General features: G+C 41.6%; 1 long non-coding RNA gene across 2 annotated transcripts; it reads left to right on the forward strand.

Moving 5' to 3' along the window:
• The first annotated feature begins 2,539 nt into the window (after window positions 1-2,539).
• Window positions 2,540-6,827, forward strand: LOC135493737 (uncharacterized). 2 transcript variants are annotated; one of them, XR_010448286.1, is made up of 2 exons: window positions 2,540-2,687; window positions 5,531-6,827. It is a non-coding gene; the product is annotated as an uncharacterized LOC135493737 (long non-coding RNA). The 2 variants fall into 2 exon arrangements; XR_010448287.1 differs by lacking the exon at window positions 2,540-2,687 and adding an exon at window positions 2,849-2,934.
• Window positions 6,828-10,320: the final 3,493 nt, after the last annotated feature.

The following is a 10,320-nucleotide window of genomic DNA, read 5'->3' on the forward strand; positions in this document are numbered from 1 at the left end:
CTTCGCTTTCTTCTAACGTTGGCATGAGGGGTGACCGCGGGATCACAGGAGATTTTGAGCCGTTTGGGAGAGTTTTATAATTGTCCTTGGGTTTTAAAGCGTCAATCCATCTTTGTGCTTCCTGTTCATCAGAAAAACTCAGGGTGAGACTCGTACCATCGCAGTCTTTTGAAATAATTTTTAACGTAACATCGTCTGATAATTGCACTGAGCAATTTTTCAAGTTGATGTAAGCGCAGGCTTTGCTGTATTTTTTGTCCTGGTAAAATACCATGTATTGTCCGAGATTTGATTGATAGGCCTTTCCTAGGAGTCGCACTTTCATCGTTTTGCCGTTGGGACCAGGCTGATGCATGCACACATGCCCAGTGATCGTCGGTTCGGCCGCGTTGTCCGTGTGCAGCAAGCAGCGTTCCACATCTGGCACCAATTGTGACAAGATCTGCTTCATAGTCAGATCGGAGCTCCTTTCTTCTAAAAAGAACAGTCAAATTTGAGTCGTTTCAGCAACGATAATTCCACTTGAAATGGAATCAAAAGTTCTCAACTGCACACTGTATATGTAGAAGTAGAAATTTGAGTTATCTTCAACGAAGGCTAAAAATCGACAGTTTCGTGAAGTAGAATTCGCAAGAATCCTTCTTAGAAATAGGACAATATCCGTATTCAATTCGTAAATATCGAGTAGATCCACGAACTATCGCCTGATGATCAGCTGTAAATATCGTCTGCTCGCTGGCTGTTGACTGATCGTATTGAATGGTTGGTTGGTTCTGTTAATCTGGCCTCGTGACAGCGTTTATATACGGCGATAAAAATAGGTCACTTGTGAGTCATAGCTTACCTGTAGAAATGAAATGCGCTGATTGGCTGATGTTAGATATCTTCCTAGAAATCGTGCACCTATTGTGAAGCGGTAGAAAGCATTGCTGGAAGCCGTTGAACAGGTTGTTCCGCGGATTCCATGTTATATAGTAAAAAAAATAGCAAATAAATATGTACGTTGTCAGTTCAGGAAAGCTAGTTCTTGTTAGGATGGAACGTATGTTATTCTTGACGCATGTCACAATCTTGAACCAAAACAAGGCCATATTCTACAACACATTCCAATGGTTTTTTTTCGCTCGATTTGCGGATGTAATCGGTTATCAGTAATCCTTTATTACTTGCACTTGATGGGTGCTAACTTTTCGGGTTGACCTATGAATAGTAAACATGATAGGGCATATGCTAGCGATCAGCTGGTACGACACTAGGTGGGGCATGTATCATAATGATTTAGTCATGCTAAATCCTTATTTTTTAGTCACGACATTTTTCGTATCAGTATATACCAGTTCTTCTGCAGTGTCAGGCCGCTTTCTGTTGTGTATTTATTCCACCAGATAATAGACAAGATACTGATACCCGCCACTGATATAGGTCACTCCATTGGTGGGTGCCCAGCCGGTCTTCTGTGCAATACTGCACGGCACGGCATGGCATTGCCTGATTTGGAGGCACAAAAAAGTGTCTAGCTGGAATAGATTTCTGTTGTTATAAAAAGTGTTGCTTTGGCATGTCCAACAAAATCCAATATCACGAATAGTTTTTACTTTTGTAGCTTTATTCTATTCTTTCCTGGTTTGAACCCGCGAGCTAAGCTGTCTCATGTAGCTTCTGTGTGTCAATGAAACTTGCAATTCTGATTTAGTATAAACTTGTCGAATAATCCCTCCCAAAAATATTGTCCTTTGCCCTCTCCCCCTCCCCCCTCGTGATACAGGGGGAATACCCCCCCCCCCCCAAAAAAAAACATTAAAAAAATCTGCACCAAAGTAAGGAGGTGACCTGGGAACTGACCACTGACCTCCGACCCACATCCATCTAAACTTGGTCATAGCCGCTGGCCCAAAACATCCACCTAAATAGGGTCATAGTCGCGTACAAACCTAACTGGCCCTCCATTTGCGATCATAAACATGCATGTTTATGTTGTTGTGGACATATGCCCTTGTCATCAGCCTACACCCTCTGATCAATAGCGCAAATGATGATTTACTGAACCAGATCAAATATGGATACGATGAGGCCGATATCAAAACAGACCAATCGAAACTATTTTTAACCATGGTCCGAGTTCCGTCTCGTGTTGTTGTGGGAGCCTGAGTGTAGGCCTACATTATCCTTGACCCACTTGAGCTGCAGTCCCACTTGATTAGATTTGTAGCAAACTGACTTGCCCTCAGATGTTCAGTGTACAATTTGTGATTGTGTGATGAAAGTAATCAGATCAGTCAACATAATAGACATCCGAGAGTTTACCCGGTGACCTTATTTGGTGAGAGAGACAGAGGTGTACCCACAATTCTCATAAAAGATTGCGCCAGTCCTTTGATGAGAATTGTTCAAAACTTCCAAAAATGTCAACTTAGACACCTAACATGGCACTTTTTGAAATTTAGAACCGTTCAGATGAAATCTCTGGCCTTGTTTGGTAAGAGAGGCAGGAATAACCCAACATTTCTCATTTTTTAAAAACGTGCTACTCTTAGAAGAGAACTGTTCTGAACAGGTGAGAAACCGGACTTGGCACTTTTGGAATTTTGGAACCGTTCAGAGGACGACTCTGGCCTTATTTGGTAAGAGAGGCCGAGCGACAAAAGACCATAAGTCCGCTGATGAGAACTGTTCTAAACTTCGACCAGGTAAGAAATCTGACTTGGCAAACACGTGGATGTGTGGCTAGGCTGTCAAGGCTTGGGCATCTCTTTATTTGATGACTTGATTTTCGCTTGGCCGTGGATCGAGTTTGTTTACAATCTGCAGCGCCATCTTGGAAAAGCCGTGACGTCACCGCGGAATCCTCCTTGGGCATCTCGACCCTCAATGGTTGACATTTATACTCATCTTCCAGACAGTATGGGCAGAGGCTACGAGCATTACCGCTGGAAGGTCAGTATGGGCGGACGCTACGGAGGCAATAACGCTGGAAAATCAATATGGGCAAGGGGCAAGGGGCACTGTTTCTCCATACACAACCATGCCATTCTCCATGCCAGAATCACAACAAAAGTTTTCAAAGTGGAAATTCCTTTACAGGCCCTTGGGCTGTGTCATTGTCATACGTATACGTGTAGGCCTACATTTCGTCACATACCGCTGTGATAATGAAAGATCCACCTTTTAACGCTTTCTCTGTTCGTCACCTGATTACTAATAATGCGAATGGTACGATATTTTCCTACATCTTTACCGTTTCCATGGATTCTTAGGATTCCAGCATTTTCTACACGATAGCCGAATTGACGTCAGTGTCTCCATGGTTTCTCCAGGGCCTTTGTATACTAGTTGTTAGTCTTTCGTGATCTTACCAAAGGTTAACGCCCTTGCTTATACTGTATCATGGCATCTTATTGTATCGCCTGAACAATACTCGACACCGTATTACTATCATCCTAAAAATAATAAAAATCTAGGTCTACTTTTGAGGCCGAAAAGCTCCATCTAGCGCGGCAAGACCCGGGGTAGGGGCACCCCCCTGCACTCTACGACCAAAATTTCTCCCAGCGCAATATCAAGATGAAAAACCAACCTGGTCGGGGGGGCAAAAACATGTCAAAACTTGGAAGTGTTGTTGAAGTGGCGGATCCAGAATGTTCCGGTGAGAGGGCGCGACCCACATATCGAGGACAAGGTGCGATCCTCGATCTCCAGGGTTTTTACTAGGGCTATGAGGACTAAAGAAAGTACATGTAAATGCATATTGATCAGCCAGTTACTCATCTTGACCCTAAATCTATTGGTGAAGAATTGGGGGTCAACCCCAATTCTTCTGGCAAACTAAGGCACTGTTGTGAAACCAACACTTATTGCTCCATAAAGCCATCGCCAAGCTTACGTATAAAGTCGTATAAAACAAGTATTAAGTAATGGACAAAATCATAAGTGAAGGCCATGCAAGCGGAGTACCTGGAATTGCTATTGAACTTCTAGCAGTATGCCTTCGTAGCCACCGCCCATACGTGGGCGCTCGTTGTCTGGCAGCTGAGCAGTGTCAATAGATTGAGGGTCAAGATGAGTACCTGGCTGATCAATATATATGTACATGTAAAACCCTGCAGATCGAGGATCGCAGCACCTCCCTATCGCACCTTGTGCTCGGTAGGTGGGTTTGCGCCCTCTCACCGAAACATTCTGGATCCGCCACTTCAACACTTCCAGAATGTCGTCATATTTTTTGGCGCAGAGAATTAACAACTTTAAATTGTACGTTACTAACAGTTGCTATTAAACGTAAACAAAGCAAGAAACAGACATCTTAACAAGCAACAAACTAACACCTTGACACTTACTCTGGCCGGCCGCCAGCCAGCATTTTTCTCCCAATCCGACATAATATTTATACGAAGAGTTATCGTGTTCAGTGGATAGTCATATAGCATCTCTCAAAGCTCAAAAGCACCATGGAGGTTGTTGCATCCTCAAATACCAGGGTCAGGTGTATGCTCCTACCCTCGCACACATCACTGAGCTCGGGAAATGCTGAGTGAAGGGCACTGAACCCCATGCATTGGATGAACCAAAGAATCTGACAGCTTTGAGAGTAGACATCATTTTGCCACAACAACAGCCACTTTTCCGAACTCTGTGGTCATGGTGGTGACACTATGATAAAGTTTATTGTGTTATATCATACATGTATATTATTTATGAAGAACTGGCCAAAATTGCTTATAGTATGATCAAACAAATGTTGGCTGCTGGTCAGCTTGGAGTACACTCCGGACGCAATGGATCAGCCTCGTCTTGTTGCCAGCCCGCGTAGAGGAAGGACGATCAGGATGACGAAATGGGCGTATGTGGCTCGGGAGTCTCTTAGTCCGATATTTTTATTGAATTGATCTGCCCGGGTGAACGTTTCTGTCCCTACCCGAGCAAAAATTACTTTACATGTACATGTAACTGAAAAAAATGATAACCTGACCCCCTGACCCGGTGGCGGCTCGGTGCTTTCCAATTCCACTGTCTAATGAAGGATGTATTGGGTTTCTTGTGCTTATATTTTGGTTTTACTCATGGTAGTTTAATGTATAACAAGAATTTAACATGCCTTTCTTTTACATATAAACACTACCCGGTACGCGTCCACTTTCTGTAGAAGGATGTATACTTTGTGTTCCAGTTGTGTTCAGGGAAAACGCCACAATTGAATAACGATGAATAACCTCAATTTATTTGCAAATGTAGTACATGTAGTTTTTTACCACGACAGTTATATTGTATGAATAGTTTATATCAAAAACATGATGAAACAAACATTGCCAAATGACCTCTTTCTGTCATCGAGTTCTAACTCGAGGTCATATCAGGAGTTACATGTTCGCTTCAACCGGCTAAATACCGTCGACAGAGTATATCATTAAGAGTAGGCCAAGTTGTCATTGCAGGAACTATGGTCCCGGTAAAATAAGTCAAGTTTCAAGTGTCAAGTTTTGATACCCAAACATACTTGTAACGTAAAGTCAAAGTCTGTTTAATTTTGTTTCAGAATAAAACTCATGAACCACGAAGTGATGTTTTTATGGAAATTTCTGAGAGAATTGATGGTATCGGAAGAGGTCACAGTTTCATCCACATTATGAAATGGTCGGTCGTACCTTTCTCAGGACGAATCAGTGACGAGACACACACAGGAGGAAGTCACGCATGTCAATAAATTTGCCCAGAAGAATATAAAGAAGATAAAGAGGAAGATGTATGCCTATCTGTGAAGATGCAACTTCAGATAAAAACAGTATAGCATCTTTAAAACTGTCGATCGTCACGGCGTGTGATGTCAAATCGCACAACCAGTATTACATCCTTACTCCATTATGTACATGTACAATGTACTTGCAAAACACAATCATGCACTTTTCGCTGTTCCCAAATTCCGAATTTCTTGACATGATTATTATCATGGCGAACAAATACCCCATTAATGAGTGTCCTACTATAGTACAATAACACGCCATAACATGACACCATTACGAATTAACAGGGTGTAGAAATCTTCACGAATTTTTGAAAAAATCAATTGATGAATATCAGATTCAAGTGCATGGCACACATATTTTTTCTCTCAACACAGTTCCGTGTCAACTATGAATTTAATTCAAACTTACAGGTTCAGGAAGTTCATTTCTTCTCCGGAATTTCCAAGACATCAAAACAAGACCATGCAGGGAGGACATGATATCAACAATAGAAACGGTTTCCCACACCTTTTCCCATAAAAAACCGAAATATGTTGCCTTAATACGAGAAACCGACATAAAAACTGAGACTCCCATCATTGTTGCACTTACCACGGACCTAGGTCCGTGATTGGTGACAAAATTCAGTTACCAACCAGCCATCTAATTTCGCTTCAATCAGCGCTATCAGAAAAGGCAGGAACCATGTGCAGCCACTTGTAGCATGCACTACACTAATCAAATGATTTTCGCTAGTTTCTGCGATGTGGTTTTTGATATAGTTTGCGAATTTCAGGTAAGCCTGTGGTTACGGTCCGTTCTCGTTAAGTCGTGTTTATTGCAGTTTCATGATTTTTTTTAATGATCCTGTTTAGATAATTCACGGTTTAACTAGAAGTAAAAACCAGCAATTTGTCCTTTGATGGGAACTAGGAATGTAAAAAAGAGTGGCATCTTCCTCGAATCATGGGACATAAATGTTGCTTAGAACTTTCGCCGGTATAACAGTTCTTGAGTACAAGTCGTGTTTCGTCATGTGATGTCTATTCATGTATTGATCCGTTATTACTCAACACGTTTACATGTGTTAATACACGCGCCTCACCTAAACACCTGTTAAGCTTTTTTGGTATTAAGACGGATGATCTTTCAAAAATGCGGCCAAATGTGATAACTTGTGATAAACACGTATTGAATACAACTCGGAAATATATTTGTAATATTAACAATAATCTCATTCATAAGAATGCAATAACAGGAAAGACATTCGTCATAATTCTGAACCGATGATGAATGGTTATTTGTGTGAGTTATGGAGAAGATAAGTTGTGAAGAAAATCATAATGAATGTGGAATACAACCCGAAATATTAAAGGTGAATATCGTAGATGTTGCCATATCGAGTTTGAAACTTCTTCGAAGCAAATCTGTTTATCAATATTGAAGAAGAATAAAACCTCGCCAGAACCGTTGTAGTATCTGTGGGTTGTTTCCCCCACAGTCGGCCTCGAATGGTTGTTGTTCAGTTAGTGGCCGCCTAATTCGCAGATTGAGAAACAATATAGGAAACACTGGTATATGGGAAACGGTGAAAGATATTACACCGTGATCATGACCAAGTCCAGGGATATCTGCTAGTGGATATTGTTGCCGTCCTGAACCCCTCCGTACAGCGATACAACACGAACGTGCCTACGACAACGTCATGGTGGCCCAGGACTGTCGCGAAGGACTGATTGCGACGGACTGATTGCGACTGCGGGATGTCACTTGACTAACCCAATGCAACATACAGTTTATAATATATATAAATAAAGATAGGGCATCACTAGTGTTGTTCCGGTGTTAGTAAATGATCAACAAACTTCTTGTAACGAGCGTGATTGAGTGTTCTCTGAAACCTCTGATAGAATTTCCCCCTGAAAATGTTGTCAGTCGAATGAAAAATACTGCTTTCCTTGGGCAACGTACGTCTTGAATGACAGTTTGTAATACAATACCAGAGGCCAATAACCAGGCCTATGTCTTGTATGCAAATCAAAGGCCTGGGTATATCATTTGAAATCGTATTATCAGAGCGGTCTTTCTTGATCAACACTAATCCGTCAAACGAGGTCACGACTTCACGTCAACAGCACAATGCACGCATATCCGTGTTAGCAGAAAGAGATAGGTCTACTAATTTTTTTACAAACCCAATAATATTTACTAGACGAGCTGACGTTATGCGTCATCAAATCGTTTCGAAGTACGGGCCAAATATTTTTCAAATTACAAAAAGGAACTTTTTGGCAAGAGTGATAGAAATTATGCTAATACTGACTGTTAACGCGCAGATCTTTTCAGCTAATAGGGCCTATATAGAAATTCATAAATACTGTTTTGACTGTTTGGAAACACCCAAGTTCTTCGATAAAACAACTTTCGCTCGGCGGAAGTCGCGCGCATTATCACGGACTTGCAAAGAAGTCCGACCGTGGCAATATTGAATTGAACATCAACCATGCAGACATTGATCCCCGTTTTGCCAGTGGTCGCCAATTCGGGTAGTTTCGCTCCTCTTTTCCAATTCGGGTCCGCCGTGTAGGTTGTGCCGTTTCTGAAAACAGATTTGCGCAGAAAAGGACACACCTGACTTGTTGTTGCTTTCTTCGATGAACTCCCAAACAAGCTGGATCTAGTTATTTCCGTGAAAATCCCGACCAAGGCAAATAAAGTCGGCTCGGGAGATTTCGAGGGATTTGTTGCCCGAATTGCCGGCATCAACTCGCAAAACGGGGACCCTTGCCTGGTTGTCTACGTCTCTGCAGGCGGAAACCCTTTGAATAATAATGAGACCTGTTCGCGTCAGCAGGTTCACAGAAGATTCCCTCGTTTTAATTTCCTGTACGAAGTGCGGATGAGCGGGATCATTGACTTGTCAACGTGGTTACTTTTTAAAGATATCTTTATGCTCATGGCATATCAGGCACGTTTTGTGGTGTAGCTTTCGCTCGTGTTTAGATGACGTGTTGATACGAAAATAGGATTTATGTCCGGCTCCAGTTCAACCCAATCCCATCCAATAGAACTTAACACATAGTACATTTTATATTTGGATTGCTTTTGATGAATAACTTCTTTCGTATAAAAAACCAAATTTTTGAGAGTGTTTTTTGTTTGTTGTTTTGCTGATCCAAAGGAAAATGTCGATCCTGACCAGGCTATATACCAGGGTACAGCGGTGCGCCGATTCAGTAGAAATACGAAGTTAGTGATAAGAAATAAACCTTTTCGACATGTTGTGGACAAGCACAAAGAATTGTTGAACCGATTTATGGTAGCATTCAAATGTCAATTTGTCATTCTCCAGGCAAAAACGACGTAGTTGTCCGGAGTTAGATACTCGGGCCGCCATCAACGCTCCTGCCCGTCAACCAATTTTCTCGGTAGGCGAGATAAGAAAGTGAATTAGAATGTCCGTCGGGTCCATGATTATATCATATCTAATAATTATGCTATGACGTATAGAGTTTGATATCGAAAGTTATTTGAGGAACATTTTCAGGTGTCTAGTGTCCAATCAATGCAGCATTTCTCCTCGAAATCATCGTAAGGAAGGCGTAAACTAAAATGTAAACTGATGTTCTATCAAATGAACCAAAGTATCTTTAAATGCTCTCATGTCAAGTGACAACGACAGGGTCTGAAAGTTAGCCCACGATGTCCTGAGGCCAGTGCCCAGGTCGGTCCTGGCCTCTACTTTCTAGTTGATAACTTTCCGAACTCTAAAAATACGTTATGACTTACGTTAGTTCAACAACTTTAAAAAGCTTACTTCTTTTTAGGAAAAGTGCACTAGACGCGTTTGTCACAAGTGGAGATGTAGATTTTTAGATTTAGAGACAGGAAACTGATCCCGAAACGTTCGGTACGCACAATAATTATCCGACTTTGGTACATATTGAGACAGGATATACACACATTCGTGGTATGAATTTGATTTTGACACAGTGAATAGAATCATAAGGTATGTCAAAGCGTACATGTGCCATGAAATAATGATCAATATAGTTTACATTTCTTTGCACACATTTCTTCTGAATCAACGTGTATTTTGAAAAGCGTAAATAACCATTTCGTCTTAAATGTAAGCAACTATCGTGTATGGTTTTTCAGTCTTATCGTAAGAATCGCCATTCAATGTTTCCTATCCTTTATACATTCGCCATCTTGGAAGACATTTTCAACTGCTACTTTTGGCGTTTTTGTTGGCTTTATTTTTGTTCTTGTGAAACTCGCTCCCAAAAAAACTCTCAAAGTGCGGCCAATAAATCGAAATTGCGAGGATGCGACAATGGTGAGAATGGCATTTCATTGCCAATGCGGTCAAGTACCGAAATCGTCCTCTATCAAATGTAGGGCGGTGAACTTACCAGACGGGACACTAATCAAAATCCACCCGGGTTATTTTTATCCATTGGCATCGATATATTGGCTCGCGGCCACTAGAATCAGGTCCATCTGGCCGTCATCCAAGACAGCACTCTGGTGGCCCGGCCTCTCGGATTTTTAGCAATGTTCTATGGGCACCTTGTCATTAAAAATTAACCTTTTTCACACT

This window comes from Lineus longissimus, chromosome 9 (assembly GCF_910592395.1).
Source record: "Lineus longissimus chromosome 9, tnLinLong1.2, whole genome shotgun sequence".
NCBI classification, from domain to species: Eukaryota; Metazoa; Nemertea; class Pilidiophora; order Heteronemertea; family Lineidae; genus Lineus; species Lineus longissimus.